The 18,234-nt window shown below is 37.2% G+C and overlaps 1 protein-coding gene across 1 annotated transcript in view; it reads left to right on the forward strand.

Moving 5' to 3' along the window:
• Positions 1 to 11,706, forward strand: part of LOC132196938 (uncharacterized) — a 70,387-nt gene extending 58,681 nt beyond the window's left edge. Inside the window, exon 7 of the mRNA XM_059619906.1 lies at positions 11,575 to 11,706. The gene's annotated coding sequence lies outside the window, so the exon portion shown is untranslated. The remainder of the gene's footprint in view (positions 1 to 11,574) is intronic.
• Positions 11,707 to 18,234: the final 6,528 nt, after the last annotated feature.

An 18,234-nucleotide genomic window follows, 5' to 3' on the forward strand; every position in this document is an offset into this window, starting at 1 on the left:
TAAAAAGTTTAAAAATTAAAAAAAAAAATGAATAAAAATAAATAACTAAAATAATATATAGACTTGTTTAAATTGTACATTATAAACTTTGAGTACATACTATCAAAAATGTTGTATATTTTACTGCAGATTTTTTTATGTGCATAACAAAACTGAATGCTAATTTTTTTTTTAAAGTTTGCAATTAATTTTCCTTAGGTAGTACTGCATAAAATAATGTGAATTTTATCGAAAAAATCTATTTTTGATTTATATATCACACACAAAAATTAATGAAAAATTCTGTAAATTAAAGACCAATTGTAAATAAATTAAAAAATCTAAGCACAACAGAGAGCATAATATAAAGTGCTTAAAATAATGACCCATGTAATGAACACATTTATATTTCGACACTTTGGGCGTAAAATATGTATTTTCTTTCATCAGATACACGGCAGTTTAAATCTCAAAATTGAGTAAAAATCTTTTATCATAACAGGAAACACCAACTATGAACTAAAGTGGGAAAGTTAAAAAAAAAGAGCATTAACAATTTTATTTTTTTCTAAGAAAAAAGCAACACTGCACCATTGAAAGAAGAAAATGAACAATACCTATAGGAAGAATGGGCTGTCGCAAGTGGTAGCCCTTGTCCGCGTACTCGCGCTCGTACTGGGTGCTGACCTGAATTGCGCCTCGCGGCGGGCTGATCTGGTGTCGCGGCAGAATCGGCGGTCGTTTGCTGCAGCAGCACTTTTCGACCCCAGCACAACTCTGACGAGGCTCCAGAGCAAAATCAGCCAACTTTGCTTCCTTTCGTTTCGCGGCGTCCCTTTTCACGAGCCGTTTATGAAAGGGCGCGCCCTTGGTCAGAATGTCGACCCACTCCTTGAAGGCCTTCTGGAACTTGGCCGTCTTGGCCTCCTTGTCAAAGTAGCCCCGGTAGACCTGGACCAGTTGGGCCGGAGGGTGCAAATTCCGCCTTCGAAACTCCTCGTCCTCCTCGTCAAACTCGCAAAAGCGGTTTTTCAAGAGGAATTTGCCGATCGGCTGGTCGATTTTGTTTTCAGGGACAATCTGCCTGGTCCTTGGCTCGTCTCCGTAGTAATTGGCGTAGGTCTCGCCGTTGCTCGTTCGCGCCTGCAAATACACAGCATTGCAGAAAATCACTTTGGAAATATCGAGCGCGCATCGATTCGTTTGTTTGTGTTTGGTTTTACTCCAAATTAAAATGATACTAGATCGTGTCAAACGTATAAGAAGAAAAATATACTTCCATTTTAAGATCTGTGGAGTAAAAGAAATTTTATCTAGAGGGCTTTAGAAAAAGTTTCAGTTTTAAAAGCCTTCACGTTTATTTTGTTCCAAACTTGTAGAGGGAAAGAAATCATTTTTACCTGCTCGAAAGATTTTTTTAAGATTAATTTTATAATTTTATTTGGGGAAAAAAACGCCTCTCACGTCAGTAGATTATCTTTACCTCAAACGGGTCTCTAAATAAGCCCAAGTTGTGTTTGGGTGGAATCGGCTGCCGCCTGATGTCATCGCAGCTGTATTTGAGCTTGTACTTGTCCTTGAGCAGGTGGTTCGCGTCAGACGACGGCTTGTCGTGCTTTTCCAGAATGCGAATCCATCTCCCGAAAGCGCTTTCCAGCGGCGCTCGGCCTAATGGAAATGTTGCGGTCGGAGCGTCGTCGTCGTTGGGGCTGCGAAAGTAGGCCTGGAACGGGTTGTACTTGACGGTTGGTCGCTTTTTCACGAATTCCTCGGGGAAGTTGAAATTTCGTCGTCTCGAGAATTCGTCCTCGCGACTGTACTTATCGAATTTAGCTGCCGAATTTCTCATCACCGACGTTTATGAGAGAGATCAAGAATTTTGCTTCCGAACTGGCCAAGACGTTTTTTGAAAAATGAGAAAACGGTTTGAATGATCCAACAATGACATGAAAGTGAATTTTTGTTTTGAAAGTTCTTGATTGTTGTAGTTTTTTATTTACCAGTGTTGCCTTACTATTTTACATCAGCATTGATGGTAAAAATGCAACAATTCAATTTATTTACACAAACATAAAAAAGAGCAGGTTTCATTAGTAGAGTGATTTTTTATTATTATTTTTTATTAAAAAAATAACATCATTTACACACAACGTGGATCTGTTTTTATAATAATTTAAGTTTTTTATTGAATTTGTCTTTTAAATTATTTATTTAGATAAATTAGATTATTAGCATCAATATTGTTAACAATCAATGCATATCAAAATAAATTGATTAGTTCTTTAGTAAATATTGATTTATTGATACACTAAATAATAAAATTTGTCCTAGAAAAATCCAATTCATTTGTGATGCTGAAAATAAGAAATGATTTTCTTAATTAAATTTGCTTTAAATTCAAATTTTCCTTGATAATATGTATATTTTTTAGATTTTTAGTGTTTCATATTGAAAAAAAATCCTGCTTACTGTTTTACAGGTTTTTTTTCATTTGATATTTACATTTTTCTACAGTCCCTTTTTTTAAAATTGGTCTTTACGAAAACTGCATTTTTTATGGTCAGTGTTGAAATCCTAAAATCAATCAAGGATTTATATCTTTTCCTACTGATCTCCAGGAATGATTTCAAACGAGGAACAATGAAAGGGATTCAGGGGGGCCTTTCACATTTTACAGTTCGCACCGCTCCGCTCGCGCTAATCACATCTGGAGCTGCAGGGGTGGCTGCGGCGGAAAACGAGAGGTCGCTGCTTTTTGCGGATTCCCGCAGGAACACCACTGCGGCGGCGGCAACTCTACAGAGAGATAAGCCCCTCGATTTCTGCGGGAATCGCTCGCTCGCTCGGTGCGGCGGCAACGCGCGGATTCGGCGCCGTTATTATGATCGAGGGATAAATTGCCGCGGCTGCCGCCGCTCTCTGCTTTCAATCCGAAAGTGGAAACAAAAGAGAGAGAGAGCGAGAGAGAGGCGCCGGGGGCACATGTGTTTGCGCGAAACAAAAGATCTGCCGGCACATGCTTTTCACTTGTGGCTTAATTTCCCATTTCGCAGCCCGTACCAAATAATTCAGCAGCAGCCCCTCGTGCACAAACACAATCGCGTCTGTTTGAAGATCACACGCGATATTTCTCGGCGCGGCCACACCACTCTCCTTTTAGCAAAATTAATGAGTCCGTTTGGTGCATGACGTGTAGTGTGTGTTGTGTGAACGTTTTAAAGCAGATGTAAACCATAAACTAAAATAATCAGTAAAAGCTCTTACAGAATAATGTAAATGCGCATTTTCGTCGTCTCGATGTAGTTTTTCTTTTACAAGAATTTTATATGATTGATCTCCATTTGGGCAGCAATTTGGCACACTAAAAATTTATCGTTTAACTACAATTTTTCTCAATAAACTGGCAAGAAATACAATACGTCTAAAATTAAAAAATAAACAAAAATAAATAAATAAATTGGCTAATTATATCATAATATTTTCCGTTTCTTTAATATTTTTAATATCAATTTTGCTTATCATTTTGGTTAACAATTCAAAGGCGAAAAGTCAGGAATCAGACAGAACTGGAAATGGGTCTAGGTAAAATACTCTAACTTTTATAATTTTAATAATTAAATTTACTAATATAATTATGATTTAAAATTAAACTTTAGACATTTAACCAAAATGTTCATTGACGAAATAAATTGGTCTTGAATTTTGTTTCCCGCGAGATGCGTTAATTGAAAGTAGCGTAATCTTTAAATTATAATTATCTAAAACTTCAAACTGTTAAGAAAATAATAAAGATTTGTGTCTATTAGAAGTGCTTGTAAAACCGTTGGAAACAAAGGGTAAATAACAGAAAGCAGTTTTTTATCATCAAATTATTATTGATAAAATTCTGGGTTTTTCAACATTTTTCAAGTGGAAACAGAAAATTTAATTCAGAAGCTGAGTTTTGATTTTACCAAAAAATAACAATTTTTTATTTAGGTATTAATTTTTCCTTTTACTCCAAAATTGTCTTTTGATGTGTTAAAATAAACTTCAAATTGAGGCAACTGTCCTGAATTTCTTCTTATCTTAAAGTTCATCAGGAGTACCTGGAACGTCTTTAAAAAAAAACTTTGGTGTTTACATCGACTTTAAAGTTCATGCACAGACAAAAACGGAAGCCGCTATTTTCTGAATTGAAGTCGTAAAAGCGAGGGAGGCCAGTCTGCTTGCTATCTGCGCGATGTTTATTTCAGACAATAAAAAAGCGGTGCTCCATTTGTAAAACAATGTGTATTTTTTTCCCAGCTCGTACAACAAAACAGCGCGGATTACGTACACACTCGGTACGTGAGCCGCCGCCGGATTAAATGCATTGTAAAAATAATTAAAGCGACTATAAAAATGGTGCTGCGCCGTCATTGACCCTAATATAATCCTGGTAACACATTCGAGCCTCCAGCCGACACCAACAGCTGCAAAAAAAGTACAGACACAATGCAGAGACCCATTTGCCTGGGTGCACAATAAAAGCTAGAGCAGGTAGGACACAGGCCGCACCTGAATGGGACGACTAAAGTGGCTCACTCGACGTCGTCGTCGACGCAGAATTGGAGACTGCCAGATGCCTAGTCTCGTTTTTTTCTTTCCCTCTTTCGTCGACGATAAGGAGAGAGTAGGGATTATTTAATAATGCAGAAAATCCCGGGCTGGCACAACCGCAGCATCCATTTGCGAAATCGGCGGCAGATGGAAAAATGTCGAGAGGGATCTTTTCAGCCGAGATGACCATTCGTTTCCATGTCAGATGACGTTGTGGCCTTTGCATTGTTGTATTTTACATAATGTCTTCGCCTCTCTTTTTCTCGATGGATTTATTTCCTTTTCCACGTCAATCCCGACACATGCACGTGAATGGTCTCGCCCTCAATGCGCCAACGTTGCAGCTTTGAATGTGTTGATGCTTTTTCAACCCTTCCGATCGTTGATTTGATTTTTATCCACTGCGCTTTCCATTTAGATTATTTTGATTAGAAAACGCTAGTGTTGTATATGCAAATAGCTAATATCCACGGTTGCAAATTAGAAAAAAAGTAGAATGATTTGATAAACCTTGTATAAATTTATCTTGATTTGCAAAAATTAGCTTTAATAAGAAATCATTTTGACGAATAAACTAGATTTAAACTTTAAAAACAATGTTATGTGGAAAAACCATTGATTTAATGATTTTTTTTATGTTGAAAAAAATAAGATGTTTAGAGTCATTATCCACAGGAAAAACGTTTCTGCTGAACCTACTTTTTGAATCAGGCAAAAGAGAAACATAATTATATACTTATTTTCGATATTTTATTTAGAGAAATCTGAGTAATAATCGACAGTAAATTAGATGTGTTTTGAACTTTTAAACCTGAAAAATCCTGAATCAAACTAACTTTTACCATGGTTTTTCTTCTCAGATTAAATCGATGCAATACAAGAAGTTCAAGTTTCGTAAATAATTTAACAATAGAGAAATAAAAAAAATTGTCGCTTTCCATTGGATAATTTCCTATTCTGGAGTTAGCACGATGATCACGTAAAATCTAGAAATACATTTTGGCCCTCAAGGGAAAGCTCGGGGCAGCGCATATAATATTCTGAATATTTCATCAACGCCCATGCATAGTTTATAGACGAAATAGGAAAAGCACACATCGACGGGGCGGGTTTCCATTACTTTTTGACTGCGTTTTTTCTTGTGGCAATTTCGTCCGAGTGTGCCGAGAAAGAGCGCGCACTTTTCTTGAGTAACTACCGAGCTGTCACTTTTCTCACGCGAAATATGCCGCCCCGACGCCGCCGCCGCCGCGTCTCGGAATATTGCAAGAAATATTTCATTTTTGCCCCATCATTTTCCTGTGTGTGATTTATCGATTGCCGCGTGCATGCATATCCCTATAAATCCGAAATGGTGCGGCAGTTCACCCTCTCCAGCACAATGATGGTTGTCGCGTTTGCAGAGCACGGGGTGCATTCTTTTTGCAGCGGCGAAACACGACGAGCAGCCGCGCGGAATTTACATAATAGCCGAGGTGCCATAAATCGCAATATACACATACCCGGCCGCCGCCGCCGCCGAGCCACGCCAAAGAAATTGCCTGCGATCTTAGCGTGATTTATGCGCGGATCCGCGCAAATTGGAGCATAACGCCGCGTTCGCCGCCTCTGGCCCCGCGTTCAACGGGCACCCATCACTTGTCCCAAATACGAAGTGCACTTTTTATCTTTTGTAAAAAAAATTCACTGAAAGAATAGGAAAAAATTAACCAAAGAACCTTTTGCACCAAAATATTGTTTGTAAAAAAAAGTAAACAAAAATTTTAATCTGCATGATTTTATTTATTTATTAATTTTTTATTGATTTATTTCGGAAATAAATCTTTAAAAATATTTCTCTTTTCGTTTTGCACTTTGGATGAATTCTTGTATGGGGCAAAGTCATCTGTTATATTGAACAAAATAAAGTTGAAACTGAATTTTCTATGATCTGCAATTTTAAATGGATATTAAACGTCGCCTTTCTTTTTCAATTTTTGAATAATTAATTTTTCAGAATTGACTTACACAAAAATTTCCGCCTCTCAACGCGTCCTGTTAAACCAATGCAAAATTTTCATTGCATAAAGAGGGGAAATAACGATTTGGGCATAGCGTCTATTAAAATAATTTAATTTTTCTTCTGGTTCCGATGTGTAAATATGCCTGAAATCTTAACAAAATAGAAAACACGTTTGCATATTTACGTTAGCAAGATTTTTAAATTAATTTTAAAACGAGGTTTTAGATGAAAATTTTCCCCATGAGAGATACATATTTGGGACAAAAGAGTTTCATAAAAGTGATGGTGACCCTTTTCTCTCTCCAGAGTCAAGTGAGTCATCCTGTGCCTCTCTCTCTCCTCCACTTGACTCTGCACACCAAAGAGAAATCGAGAAAGAAGACACCGTGCTTGGCTGTTTTGTTTTAACCAAAGTTAAATGAAAAAGTTCTCGGTATATTGGTTTTATATAGAAGGTGAACGAGACGCTGGTTTGATAGGTCGATCGTAAGCCGAGAGGCCGCCGATAAAAATTTATCTCCTATTTCGGGTGCAGTGCATTATATCGGGTCAAAGCACCGTTTAAAATCCGGCTGTAAAAACGCCAAACGGGCGGTATTTATTTGGGCTTTTAGCGGCACTTTATTGATGTGATGGCGCTACTTTGAGATTTGTTTTGACACACCGGCGAATTGAAACTTGGTCTTTGGATGAAATGGAACGAGTCGGAATGATGCGATCTCGGTAGAGGTCGGGCCGACGGAAAGTAAAAGTCGGATCTTCTCTATGACCTCCCACGCGGAAATTTATCGCTCTTTCGCGCCTGTGTCTGAAATGAGATCGTGGCGGATTTCTCTCTATTTTGTGTCTGTGCATTTTCCTACTTCAACATGAAAAAATTTACTTTTAAATTTAACGTAGAAACTGCAAAAGGACGTAAATTGCTTTAAAGTTTTTAAAGAATAGAAACATTATTAAATTTTTTTGTTATTTTGCCTTTTTTATCAAATACTTATGAAAGTTGAAATTAAAGACTTTCTTTTTATAAAGCACTTTTCATTTGAGAGAGAGCTCTAATTTACAATTTACAAGAAAATCGCTTCTCTTTGAACGTCGTTGTTATCAATTTATTTTTGTTAGCCTTTGCCTCTGGAAAGATGAAACAATGATAATAAAATTTTGTCTAAAGATTTCGCATAAAAAAATTTAAACAGCAACTAATTAACTTTATTGCATTCAAAAAGTTGACATAAAAAACCCAACTTGTTTGTATCGTTCAAAATTTCTTTCACTATCGTTTTACAATTTCACAATTGACTGCTTCTCATTTTTCTTTATTTCCTCAATATTTTCGCATTCTTATCACGGAGCGCGCGGAGTAAATTCTCGCGAAACAAGCTCGGATCGGTGGGATTAAAAAGGCGAGGTTTGCAGCACGTTTTCACATGCTGCGATTCGAGTCACGGAGAGGGCAAAAAGTATCTTCGTCGGCAACTAACTGCGCACAACACCACCGGGATAATTTCCGAATCAGAAGCTGCTTAGCCAAGTTTGCAGAAACTAACTTTGAGTGTTCCTCTCTCCTGCACGGCCGGCTGCCTCCAAATGAGAATGAGTGGACTGCGCTGCACCAATTACCTCTCGCAGCACCAAAAGCCACCGCACTTTTAATCGAGGGCGTCAAGCCCAAAATCGCGATTCATTAACAAAAAATTCTCCTTTTTTTACTGTGCCCCGCAAATTTCCTCCGAGCAGCCAGCCGTGCGGAAAAAGCAAGACGTCTTTTTCTTCTCTCCGTCCGCTAAATTGGTTTTTGAGAGGCATAAATTACTTAAAAATGCAAATGTGTGCGCATTAAAATGAAACACGGCCGCGACGGCTGGCTGGCAACGGCTAAGCGCCCGGAGCATCATCTCGCCACTTTATGAGGTTATGGACAAAAATTGCTTTTAATTTACGCCGCCTTGGGCCTGGCTCAAGCCGTCGGCTTAACTCCCTTTTTTCGTCCAAACTTTGCGCTCTTGCATTAAAATCTTAGGAAAAAACGGCGCCACTGCAGCCTTGACGGCGCTCGTGAATTTTTAAACGCACGCCGACATTCTGCGCAATTTCACCGGCATTGCTACTTAATTATGAAATGAGCAAGGCCGCGTCTGAACCCTACTCACGCCGCCGGGGGATGCGAATGGCTTACTTAGACCAGCATTTACAAATATTCATAACTTTTATTTCAGACAACAACATTTTTATATTTTATTTATAATGTCGAAGGAATTTTTTCCATATGAATAACAAAAAAGAATTGAAAGTTGTAACAAATTTAAACTAAAACTTCAAAACATCAGAAGATTGAAAATTTTAAGTTTTCGTGAGAAATATTAAATTTAAAAAATTAGTTTTTTGACAGCTTTTTTGCAGGTTTATGAACTTCAATCAGAGTCATTTGATAAAAAAAAACTCCTGAATTAAATATAGCTTTGATACAAAAATTTTATGCTTGTTAGAAATTTGATCCGTTCCCTCCTCGAACCAATAAACTTCTTCAATAATTTATTCCTCCTTCGTAAAAAGTCTAGCATTGAAATGCAAATTTCCAGAACATATTGCAAGAAGTATAAAAACAGCTAACAAAGTAAACAAACAGACTCACTTGTGGAAATGGTCCGGCTGGCGAAGCAACCCTCACTAAGTCACAAAAACTCCTCTATATGTTCCATGTGGCCATTTTTAATTATTGAACATGACCAACTTGTGTTTGGATAAAGTTCTGTGTTTTCGTGAATACTCTTGATAGACCAGGCAAATCGCTCAATTATTAATTCCTACCTTGGCGGTTTTCGATATGTTTGTCCGGCCGAATCCTCAACAAATAGCCGGAAAAATGTTTGCGTTCGCGTTTTCTGCCTCTCGAAAAAAAAACTTGGTTCGCTCCTTTACATGCTCGGAGTGACCTCGCTATGATAAGGTGCGTGCGTGTGTGATTTATTTAAGCCGCAGCGGCCGCCGGGATAAATACATCCAGCAGCCAATAGGCACGCCCAGAGTTAACCCTTTCGCTAGGCGAGCGCAACGGCCGCTGCTCTCGGAAGCCACAAGCGGGCGGAAAATGTAAAACGTACACGCCGCCTATAACGATAAAAGTACACACACTGCAGCAGGCTTATGTTCAAAGTTAGCCGCCCGCCGAATAAAGTTGGGAATCAAAAAGGAAATCACCATGGCGTTTGAAGAGGATGTTTTGAACCATCCTTTATATAGCGAATAATTTTGCTCTACTTTTAACTGCGAGTTCCAATCTTCAGCCTACCGAGATCATCCGTTGACAAAAGTGGTTCACAAAATAATGATAATAACAATTGAAGCGTCACGTGCAATTTGGCCATGTTCACATGTTTTGCAGAAAAAAGGTCACAAACATAATCGTCTGTGAGGTGTTTCAAGAATTAATCATAAAATAAGAATCTATTGAAGAAACTGGAGAAAATGCATCCATTTTTTAATTCTGTTTGCAATGTCGAAGGGAAAAAAATGAGTTGGAAATTTATATTTGAAGTTTCAGTTTTCAAACTGATCAAAAAATGCATTACAATATGATGTACAAATTTTAAAAATAAACTTAAATAAATTTAATATTTTCATAATAGGATGTGCGATCAATGGAAATTGAAATTAATAACAATCAACTTTTGAATTCTTTTTTTTAAAATACGTTTTGTTTTATTTTTGATCATATTAGATTTTTTTATCAAAACCTGACATAATTCTTTGAATTTTTAAAAAAATTGCTCATTGTGTATAAATGTTTAAGATTTTGAAAGCTACTATTTATTTATGTTATCTTCAGAAAAATGTTGATGAAGGAAAAAAATCGGTTAAAAGAATTGAATATAAGCGTTAAAATTTTGAAAAAGTTCATTTTTAGCGTGGAGAGTATAATTAAAAGAGAGGGCGCGCGCGCGAATAGTTTTGGTCCTGCTCGCTGGGATGCTGCGGCGGCGGCGGCAGCGATGAAGGCATCAGCACGCTCGCGCGATGACACCAGCAGGCAGGCCCCTTTATAAAGAGATCGGCTGGCGCTGGGGGTGCCAGTGTGACACGGCGCTCGGCCGAATCCGCATCTCGCAGCCCCTCGGAAGTCGCGTCGAAAAAAGTGAATTAGACGAAACTAGCTAGGCCTGGCAGGGTGAGTACATAGGGCGGTCTCTTTCCGATGCGAACCACGCACGCCGAAAGCCCCTCTCCTTTTTAAGGAAATTAAATTCCTGAGCGCGCCGAAAGAAAAAGAAAGAAAACAGCCATCGCTCTCAGTCAGTCCGAGCAGTCCGAACGGTGAGTTTCGCTTTTTCTTCTTCCGCCGACGGAATGAATTTTTATCTCGCGTGCCGAGCAGATTTACGGCCGCGCGTCTCTCCCGGCAAATTGTTTTATTATGGCTCCTATCAGCTCAGACGGCAAGTTTTTCAAATTTTTATTGGAATTCCCGTCCTTCTCGGAAGCAAATCGACTGCGAACAAAAACGTTTATTGCTCCCATGAGCGTGTTCCATCGCAATTTTGAAAATTCGCGAATGATTTTCATCTCTTTCTCTTTTTTATTTGAGCCGAAAGGAATCAATCACCCCTTCTTCTTGTTCTTCTTCCTCCTCCTCTTATTCTTGGCGGAAGGAAAGAATGTTTTCGCCTCTTTTCGCTCCCTTTCTGTTTCCACAAAGTCGGCGCCCTCGTTTTCTCGTCGCATTATTTTTATTCCATTCACGGCCGCGACCATTAATTAGAAAAAAAGCCGCCGACTCTTAATTTGAATCGCTCGTAAATCACTCAAGCGGTCGCTCTTCCTTCCTCCAATTCCGTCTTCTACATTTTATTCTTTTGTGTAAAAAAAAAATCACAAACTTTTTGGCAAATTTCCTAGCTAGGTCTATATTCTCTTTCGGCCGCAGATTATAATTTATCCGCAGTGCCTGGCAGCCCGGGCCTCCGTCTTCTTTTTATAATTTATTAATGAGTTAATTCGCGGCGCTGTGCTGGTTGCAGATGTTGCACGTGTTGAGCGCCGCGTTGCTCGTGCTCCTCGGAGCCACTCACTCGAGCCAACAGCTGCCGCCGAACAACAACCTGCAAAACAACGAGGCGCCGTTCCTCCTCTCTGACCTGCCCTTCCTCGACACTAAGCAGTTCGACCCCACAGGTGAGACTCATCACACACCCGTTTTAATGCTCCTCAGCTTGTAACAATCATCGCGTTTACAACTCTTAAAACTTAAAACGAGTCGCCCGTTTGTGGAAGTAGGCAACGTGCTAAGCACTGCTGTTGGGAAAATTGCATAATTTCATTTTTATTGTTGGAATCAAGTTTTGCTTGTATTGTAGATAATAATTTATCTTTAAATTATATTATGAATTAAATTATTTTCTCAATCAAATATTAAAGAATAAACTCGTCTTAAAGCTGTAAAAAGGATAAATTTTTAACATGTCATTAACTTATGGTCATCAGTTTTTTCCAAAAATTTCATAAACATATTGGAATAGCCACAAAACAGGACACGTTGAGGGAAACTAAAATTTTCCTTTCATTAAACTTTCCTCTTATTTTTAGAAATAATTAAAAACTGATTATACTTTGTGATATTTATTTGAAAACTCTGTTGATTTGCAAATAATAAAATTGAACCAAAATTACAAAGTCAAATTCGTGCGAGGGAGGGTTTCGGCGCTGCAAAGAAAGAGCGAGAGCCGTGTGTGTGGGTGAGGGGGAGTTTTGACTGAAATCGCGCCACACTCACGCTCACCACGCGCCGTCTTCCTCTTTCTCTGCCGCTCTTGTTTTGTGTGTGCAAAAGCTCTCAAATGTAAAATGCTGCATGCATAGTTTTACCTCCGCGCGAGTCAGTCAGACAGACAGCGCGCGTCGTCGGCTTTTATCAAATCTGCCCGACCGCCTGCTGGAAATTTAAATTGCACGCCGCTGCCGTTGCGCCACCTTTTTCAAGATATACACAAATTTAATGGATAAACACCGCGAAAAAGCTTTTATGCGGCCCGCGGGATTTCGCAAAGTTTTTTCCACCTCGAAACTTGCGCCGACTTAATATTTGTCTCGGCCTAGCTTTTTTTTCGTAATATAAAAGAGCCGTTTTCTCTCGCGAGGTCGCAGTTTGGAAATCTGAATTTAATAACTCTTTGGGAACTGTAGTGATTTTGGTCGCTGCTACTTTTCCACCTGCTTTTAAAGCAGTAGACGAAAAATGCGTGTGTATAAGTGGAAAGTTTTGCAGAGCTTTGGCGCGCCTGTTCATGTTTTCGCGATTTCTTTCCCTTTTTTCTGCCCAAGGTAGAAAAGTTCAGCCAAACAACTTTTTTTTCATTCTGGGTCTGTTCTCAGAGAAAACGAAGTTTCAAACTTTAAATTAAAAACCCCGTATTTTTGCAATTTCGCTTGTTCGGCTTTAAAACTTTTAAAGACTTAAAAGGACTAAATTTTCAATTATTTTGGCAAAACATACTTAAAATAAATACGATTTTCTAGACCATCATACGGAATCAGACAGGATTCAAGCTTGCAGATTTTTCTTTTTAAATATAAAATAAATTCTTTTAAGTTCAGATTACACAGAACAGCTTGAAATAAAATTATCTTCTCAAGGCAAAAAAGGGTCTTCTTGAAATAGAGTGAATATTATTATTAATTTTTTTTTAAATATTTGTTAAATCGTATAAACGCAAACTGGAGCGTTGCCAGCCGATTTCGAGCGGCACTAATGATGTTTATGTATTTTCTTACCACTTACATGCATATCTCGGGCGCACCAGAGCCGTTTAACCAAACAACATGCAGAGCGGCGGCCCGGGCCGAATTGTTTGTTTGTCACACAAAAGGCCACTTTTTGCTCGCCAGACAACAAACGACTGCCGTTGGCTCGGCGTAAGTCTCGGTGCAGCAAAAACCGACCTACTCGAAATGCTCGATGCAAAATTAATAAAAGTGTCTGCGGGCCAGCGAACGGACGCCCGAGCTTATTTCTGCCAACGCTCTCCTCTGCGGCAAAAACGAGCTGGCACTTCCGCTCAATTGAAACTCCATTACTCACTCCTCGCGTCGAGTGTACGTGGCCTGGATTGCATCGTGAACACTTTGCTTTTATTGTTAAACGCGCTCCACTCCTTTTGTTTTTCCCAACTAAATGCAAAAGTTGTAAATTCGAATCGAGAAGAAGTGCACAAAGCTACATTGCTCTCTCGCCTATCGAACATAATATCAGTGGAGAGCTGTTTTAAAGTTGTTCAATGCAATTGATGACCTCGATTCAGGAATTCCAGAATTATTATACGACACTGGTCTTATCTTCTCTGCTACATAATATTCAAACTATTCAAAACTGTTACTTTACAACATCATGTGATTAGAATTTTTAATTTTTACAAAAAAAAAATAGTTTAATGTCAGCAAATGTATAATGGTTTTTATGTTCATTTGAAGAGCAATAGGAAACTGCATATCAAACTTTAATTTAAATTTAATATACGAAGCCCAAGAAAGTTGTTAAAAAACACGTGTAAATTATGAATGTATTTAATAATCATAATTATTATTAATACTTTAATTAGACATTTACAAAAATAAAAAACTATTAACCACGCGATCAATGGTAAAAAAAATATTGTTCTTTTTATATTTGTTTAACTTTGTCCTTGTTTGTCAGAAAAAAATGTTGGTAGAAAAAAATCGGGATCATTTTTTTGCTAAAACAGTCTATTTTGACATTAAACTTCTGCCATTTTTACATTTAGTTCAATTCACTGATCCGATCACAAATTCTGCCTTGGAGTGTTTGACCCTTAGCTCCATTAAATTTGTAAAACAAGCAGAGGAAAAATTTGATGGCACGATTTTTAAAAAGGGAAAAGTTCAAAGGGTATGTCCTGTCCTCTGTTTTAGTTTTCAGTGAAATGGAAAATAAATAAAAATTCCAAAACAAGCAAAAGGAACAAAATTATTCTGTCCTTGGGCATTTCACCTCAAAGTAATCAAATCAACATCGATCTTCCAAAAAAACACCTTCCATACTTAATAATCAACACCGGCCTTCATTTCCTTGTTTTATTATTAGAAATGGAAATCAATCTCTGCGGATTCCTAGGAAGCTCCTTTGTAATCCGACGTAAAATGAGGCTTTTCCGGCTCAATTGTAAGCAAAAGCCGGCTCGGTTCACTTAAAAAAATAACACTGTCGCTCTAGTTGAGTTGAAAAAATCGCCTGCAGCTCGTGCGCTTCTTTTTTTACCAAAGCAAACGTAGCTCGCACGCTGCATAGAATACGGAACGAGAGGATTCCATTACCCGCGAGACGACGGCGATCATAATTGGAACTCCACTCTCGACTGCAATTCTAGCTAGACCCACTCTTTTTCCCCTGCTTTCTGCTGCACCAGCGGTTTCCTCCTCGCAAACACACAAATGCATTCATTCTTTCCTTTGGTCGCCGCTGATACGCGATTCTCTGCTCCACTTATTAACAATCCCTTTGATTGTGCTTTGCTCCAATAATCTTCTTTTTCTCTCCAACTAGAAGCTCCTGTGAAAGCACAATTTATTTCAAATTGAAGTTTTTGATTGAAAGAGTAGAGAAAGTAACTTTTTGACAACATCAATCATTGTTTCTTTTTAATTTATTTTTGCTTTATAAAATGTCGGAGGGAAATAAATATCAATTTGCTGTTTCCCACTTCCTTTGGATAAAAAATTCTATTTAATCTCATTTTAATGCAAAATTCAGTAATATGTATTCTGATTTTTGTTGCAGAAATCACAGAAATTGGTAATCTTTTTCATTTTTTTCTCTAGATTTACTATTTAAATTATTCTTTTATTCATAGATTTAACGTCTATTACTTTTTTTAGAACACCTTCCAAAATTAAGCTAAAACGTTTACTGCTGGTACTTATTAAATTTCAATGAAAAAATTATTTTACCCTTCAGTTTTTTTTTACAAAGTTTTAATTTTATTTCATATAGTAAAATATTTTGAAAAAAAAAATGACTAAATTTGACTTTCTTCCTGAAAGCTGCAGGTTAAAAATTAAAATTCATACCAAGTACACTTTTAGACCCTTCAGCACATATTGTAATGAATTAAAAATGTTTTAGCCTTTAATAAATAGAGATTGAATAAGTTTATTTTCAATGTTTTTCTCATTTATTGAAAAGTAACTTAAAATAGAAGAAAAAATCTTTAATCAATTTTGTCACAAATTTTGTTTGTTCCATAAAATTTTTCATTTTTTCCAAATTAATTTGATAGTGCATTCCGTTGAAATAAAACATTAAAAAAATTAATATTCTTTGGCAAATCTACAAACTTTTCGTTGCTGGATCTTCTTCTTTGGTTTATTTATTTTGCACCTCCAAGACAAATCAATGGGCTCTAGCGTGGGTGTGATTATAAGTTGAACTTGTTCGATCTCTTGCGCAGGGCAATAAACTCTCAAGTAAAAACAACGGGCTTCTATTCTTACGAACGGTGATTTGTTTCTATTGTTTCTGTACGTGTTCTCGGTCGAGCAGAAAATTTATCAATTTGCTGCGCGCTGGCAAATAATAAAGCGGCCAATTATTCATGAGTGCAGTGCTCAACAGAGAGCTTGAAAACTTTCCAAACTTAAAAAAATCCACTCGGGAAAAGTTTAGCCGCGGCTAAGCGAAAATCGATTGATCTTTCTTTCGTGAGATGCAAAGTTGGGTTAATTGCGCTTATTAAGAAGGCGGCGGCCTCGTCGACAAACTTACTCCGCTTCTCGAAACTATTGCCCTCTCAGCTAAAACCTAAAACCGCGCGTTATATGCATTTCTAATGTGGCGAATTGCGTGTGCTCGGCTCGGCAACAACAATTATTTTGCCAACTCCCACCAAAGTTCACGCCTGGAAACGGGATTAGTCTCTGCTAGACAATTTATATAGCGTCCCTTTTGCTTGCTCTCTGCTGATGTCGGAGCAAAAGTTTCCTCCTCATGTACTTTGGGAAAAATCGTCCAGATGCTCTCACGGATGCTGCAGAATTATAATTTAAAAATAAGATGTGAAAATTTCCATAAATTTCCTACAGCGCAGCAGTAGATGTGCATTTTGTTTGGCAAAGTTTGCAGCGAGCTCGGATAAAAGTCTTTTAAAAGTGTCAAACTCGGGCAGAATTTATATTTCGCAACTACACTTTTCATATTCTCCTGCATAAGCTCCCCTGAGTGAAAATAACGATCAAGTCACGCCTTTTCTAAAATAATATAAATATATTAAACATTTTCGTTATAAAATTATTCATTGATTCTTTTTTAATCAACGATTAAGAATTTAAAAAAAGTATCGCATTGGGATGAATTTTCACTCTCTTCTGCCTTAATTAAAAGTCTCTGAAACCGTCTGAAACAATGTTTTGCTCCAATTCACAAAAAAAAGTGATGTTGCATTTGTTAAGAAACTTGGATGTGCATCAGATCTTAATTCTGTGCCTGCAAAATAAATCCATTTCTGGAGGTCTTAACAAGTAAAATATATTCAACATTCATTTTTTTTTAAATTCTCACAACCCTGTGGAGTTACGTGTTAAGTGTTAGAATAGTATTATTTATTTATTTATTTATGTATTTATTTATTCTCCATTCAGATACAATAGAAAAAACACAACATCTTAATTACATCAAGTCAATACACAATATAAAACATAAAACACTGAAAATACATGTAAAGAATGTTGGTTAGAGGGGTGAATGGAGAAATGGCTCTTCGCTAGCAAACAACTTGCTAAAGCACGGCGCACTCTCCTTCGAAGAAGAGCGCACCGGCCGCTAGAGCCATTGGGCAGGGGGGCTACGGATCAAGTTTTAGCCACAGATACGCCTTGCACAGCGCTGGAAACTGTGCCGCGGTACAGTCTTTTAAGGCGGGTGGCGTGTCATTCCACGGTTTGACGACGCGGTAAGAAAACGCCTCGCGTCCGAATTTTGTTCTCGCGTCCGGTTGCAGAGCACGGGGGTAATTGCTGTCGTCGCTTCGCAAAGTTGGCCCCGTAGTAATTCGCGCTTTATTTAGTCCGCTGTATTTAGATGAAATCAAATTTTTTATCTTAACTATTATGATAATTAGTTTTAACTTGTATTTAGATGAAATCAAATTTTTTATCTTAACTATTAATTTATTAAAAGTAAAAAAATGATATATCAGTACTATGGACATAATCAACCTCAGGACAAAAAAAATTACTCTCACTAAAAATTTCAGAATTTAAATGATATAAAAAATATTATTAAATTAATTTTTTAACTACTTATATAAACTGATTTATTTTGAGATAATATAATATAATATATCAAAAAATTATATAAAACAATTATTAAAACATAAAATTGTTTTAATAACATATTTCATTCTTTTAAAATGGTAAACTTGTTACATTTTTTTTAAATATAATACTTTTTAAAACTTTTTGCTAAAAATTTTGTAATAACTTTTAATTAATTTGACTTGATAAAATAATGAAAGTTACACAACATTTTTTTATTATTGACCTTTGCGTAGTATTTTCAATTGAAGGAAGATTCGTTTTATTTTCCAAGGCAGGATATTAAATTATTTTGTGACTATTAAAAAAATTTTTAATTAAATTAAGCACTTTGTTCTATTTAGTTAAAAAAACATAAT

This window comes from Neocloeon triangulifer, unplaced genomic scaffold, assembly GCF_031216515.1.
Source record: "Neocloeon triangulifer isolate White Clay Creek 2 clone unplaced genomic scaffold, ASM3121651v1 ptg000001l, whole genome shotgun sequence".
In the NCBI taxonomy this organism is placed as follows: Eukaryota; Metazoa; Arthropoda; class Insecta; order Ephemeroptera; family Baetidae; genus Neocloeon; species Neocloeon triangulifer.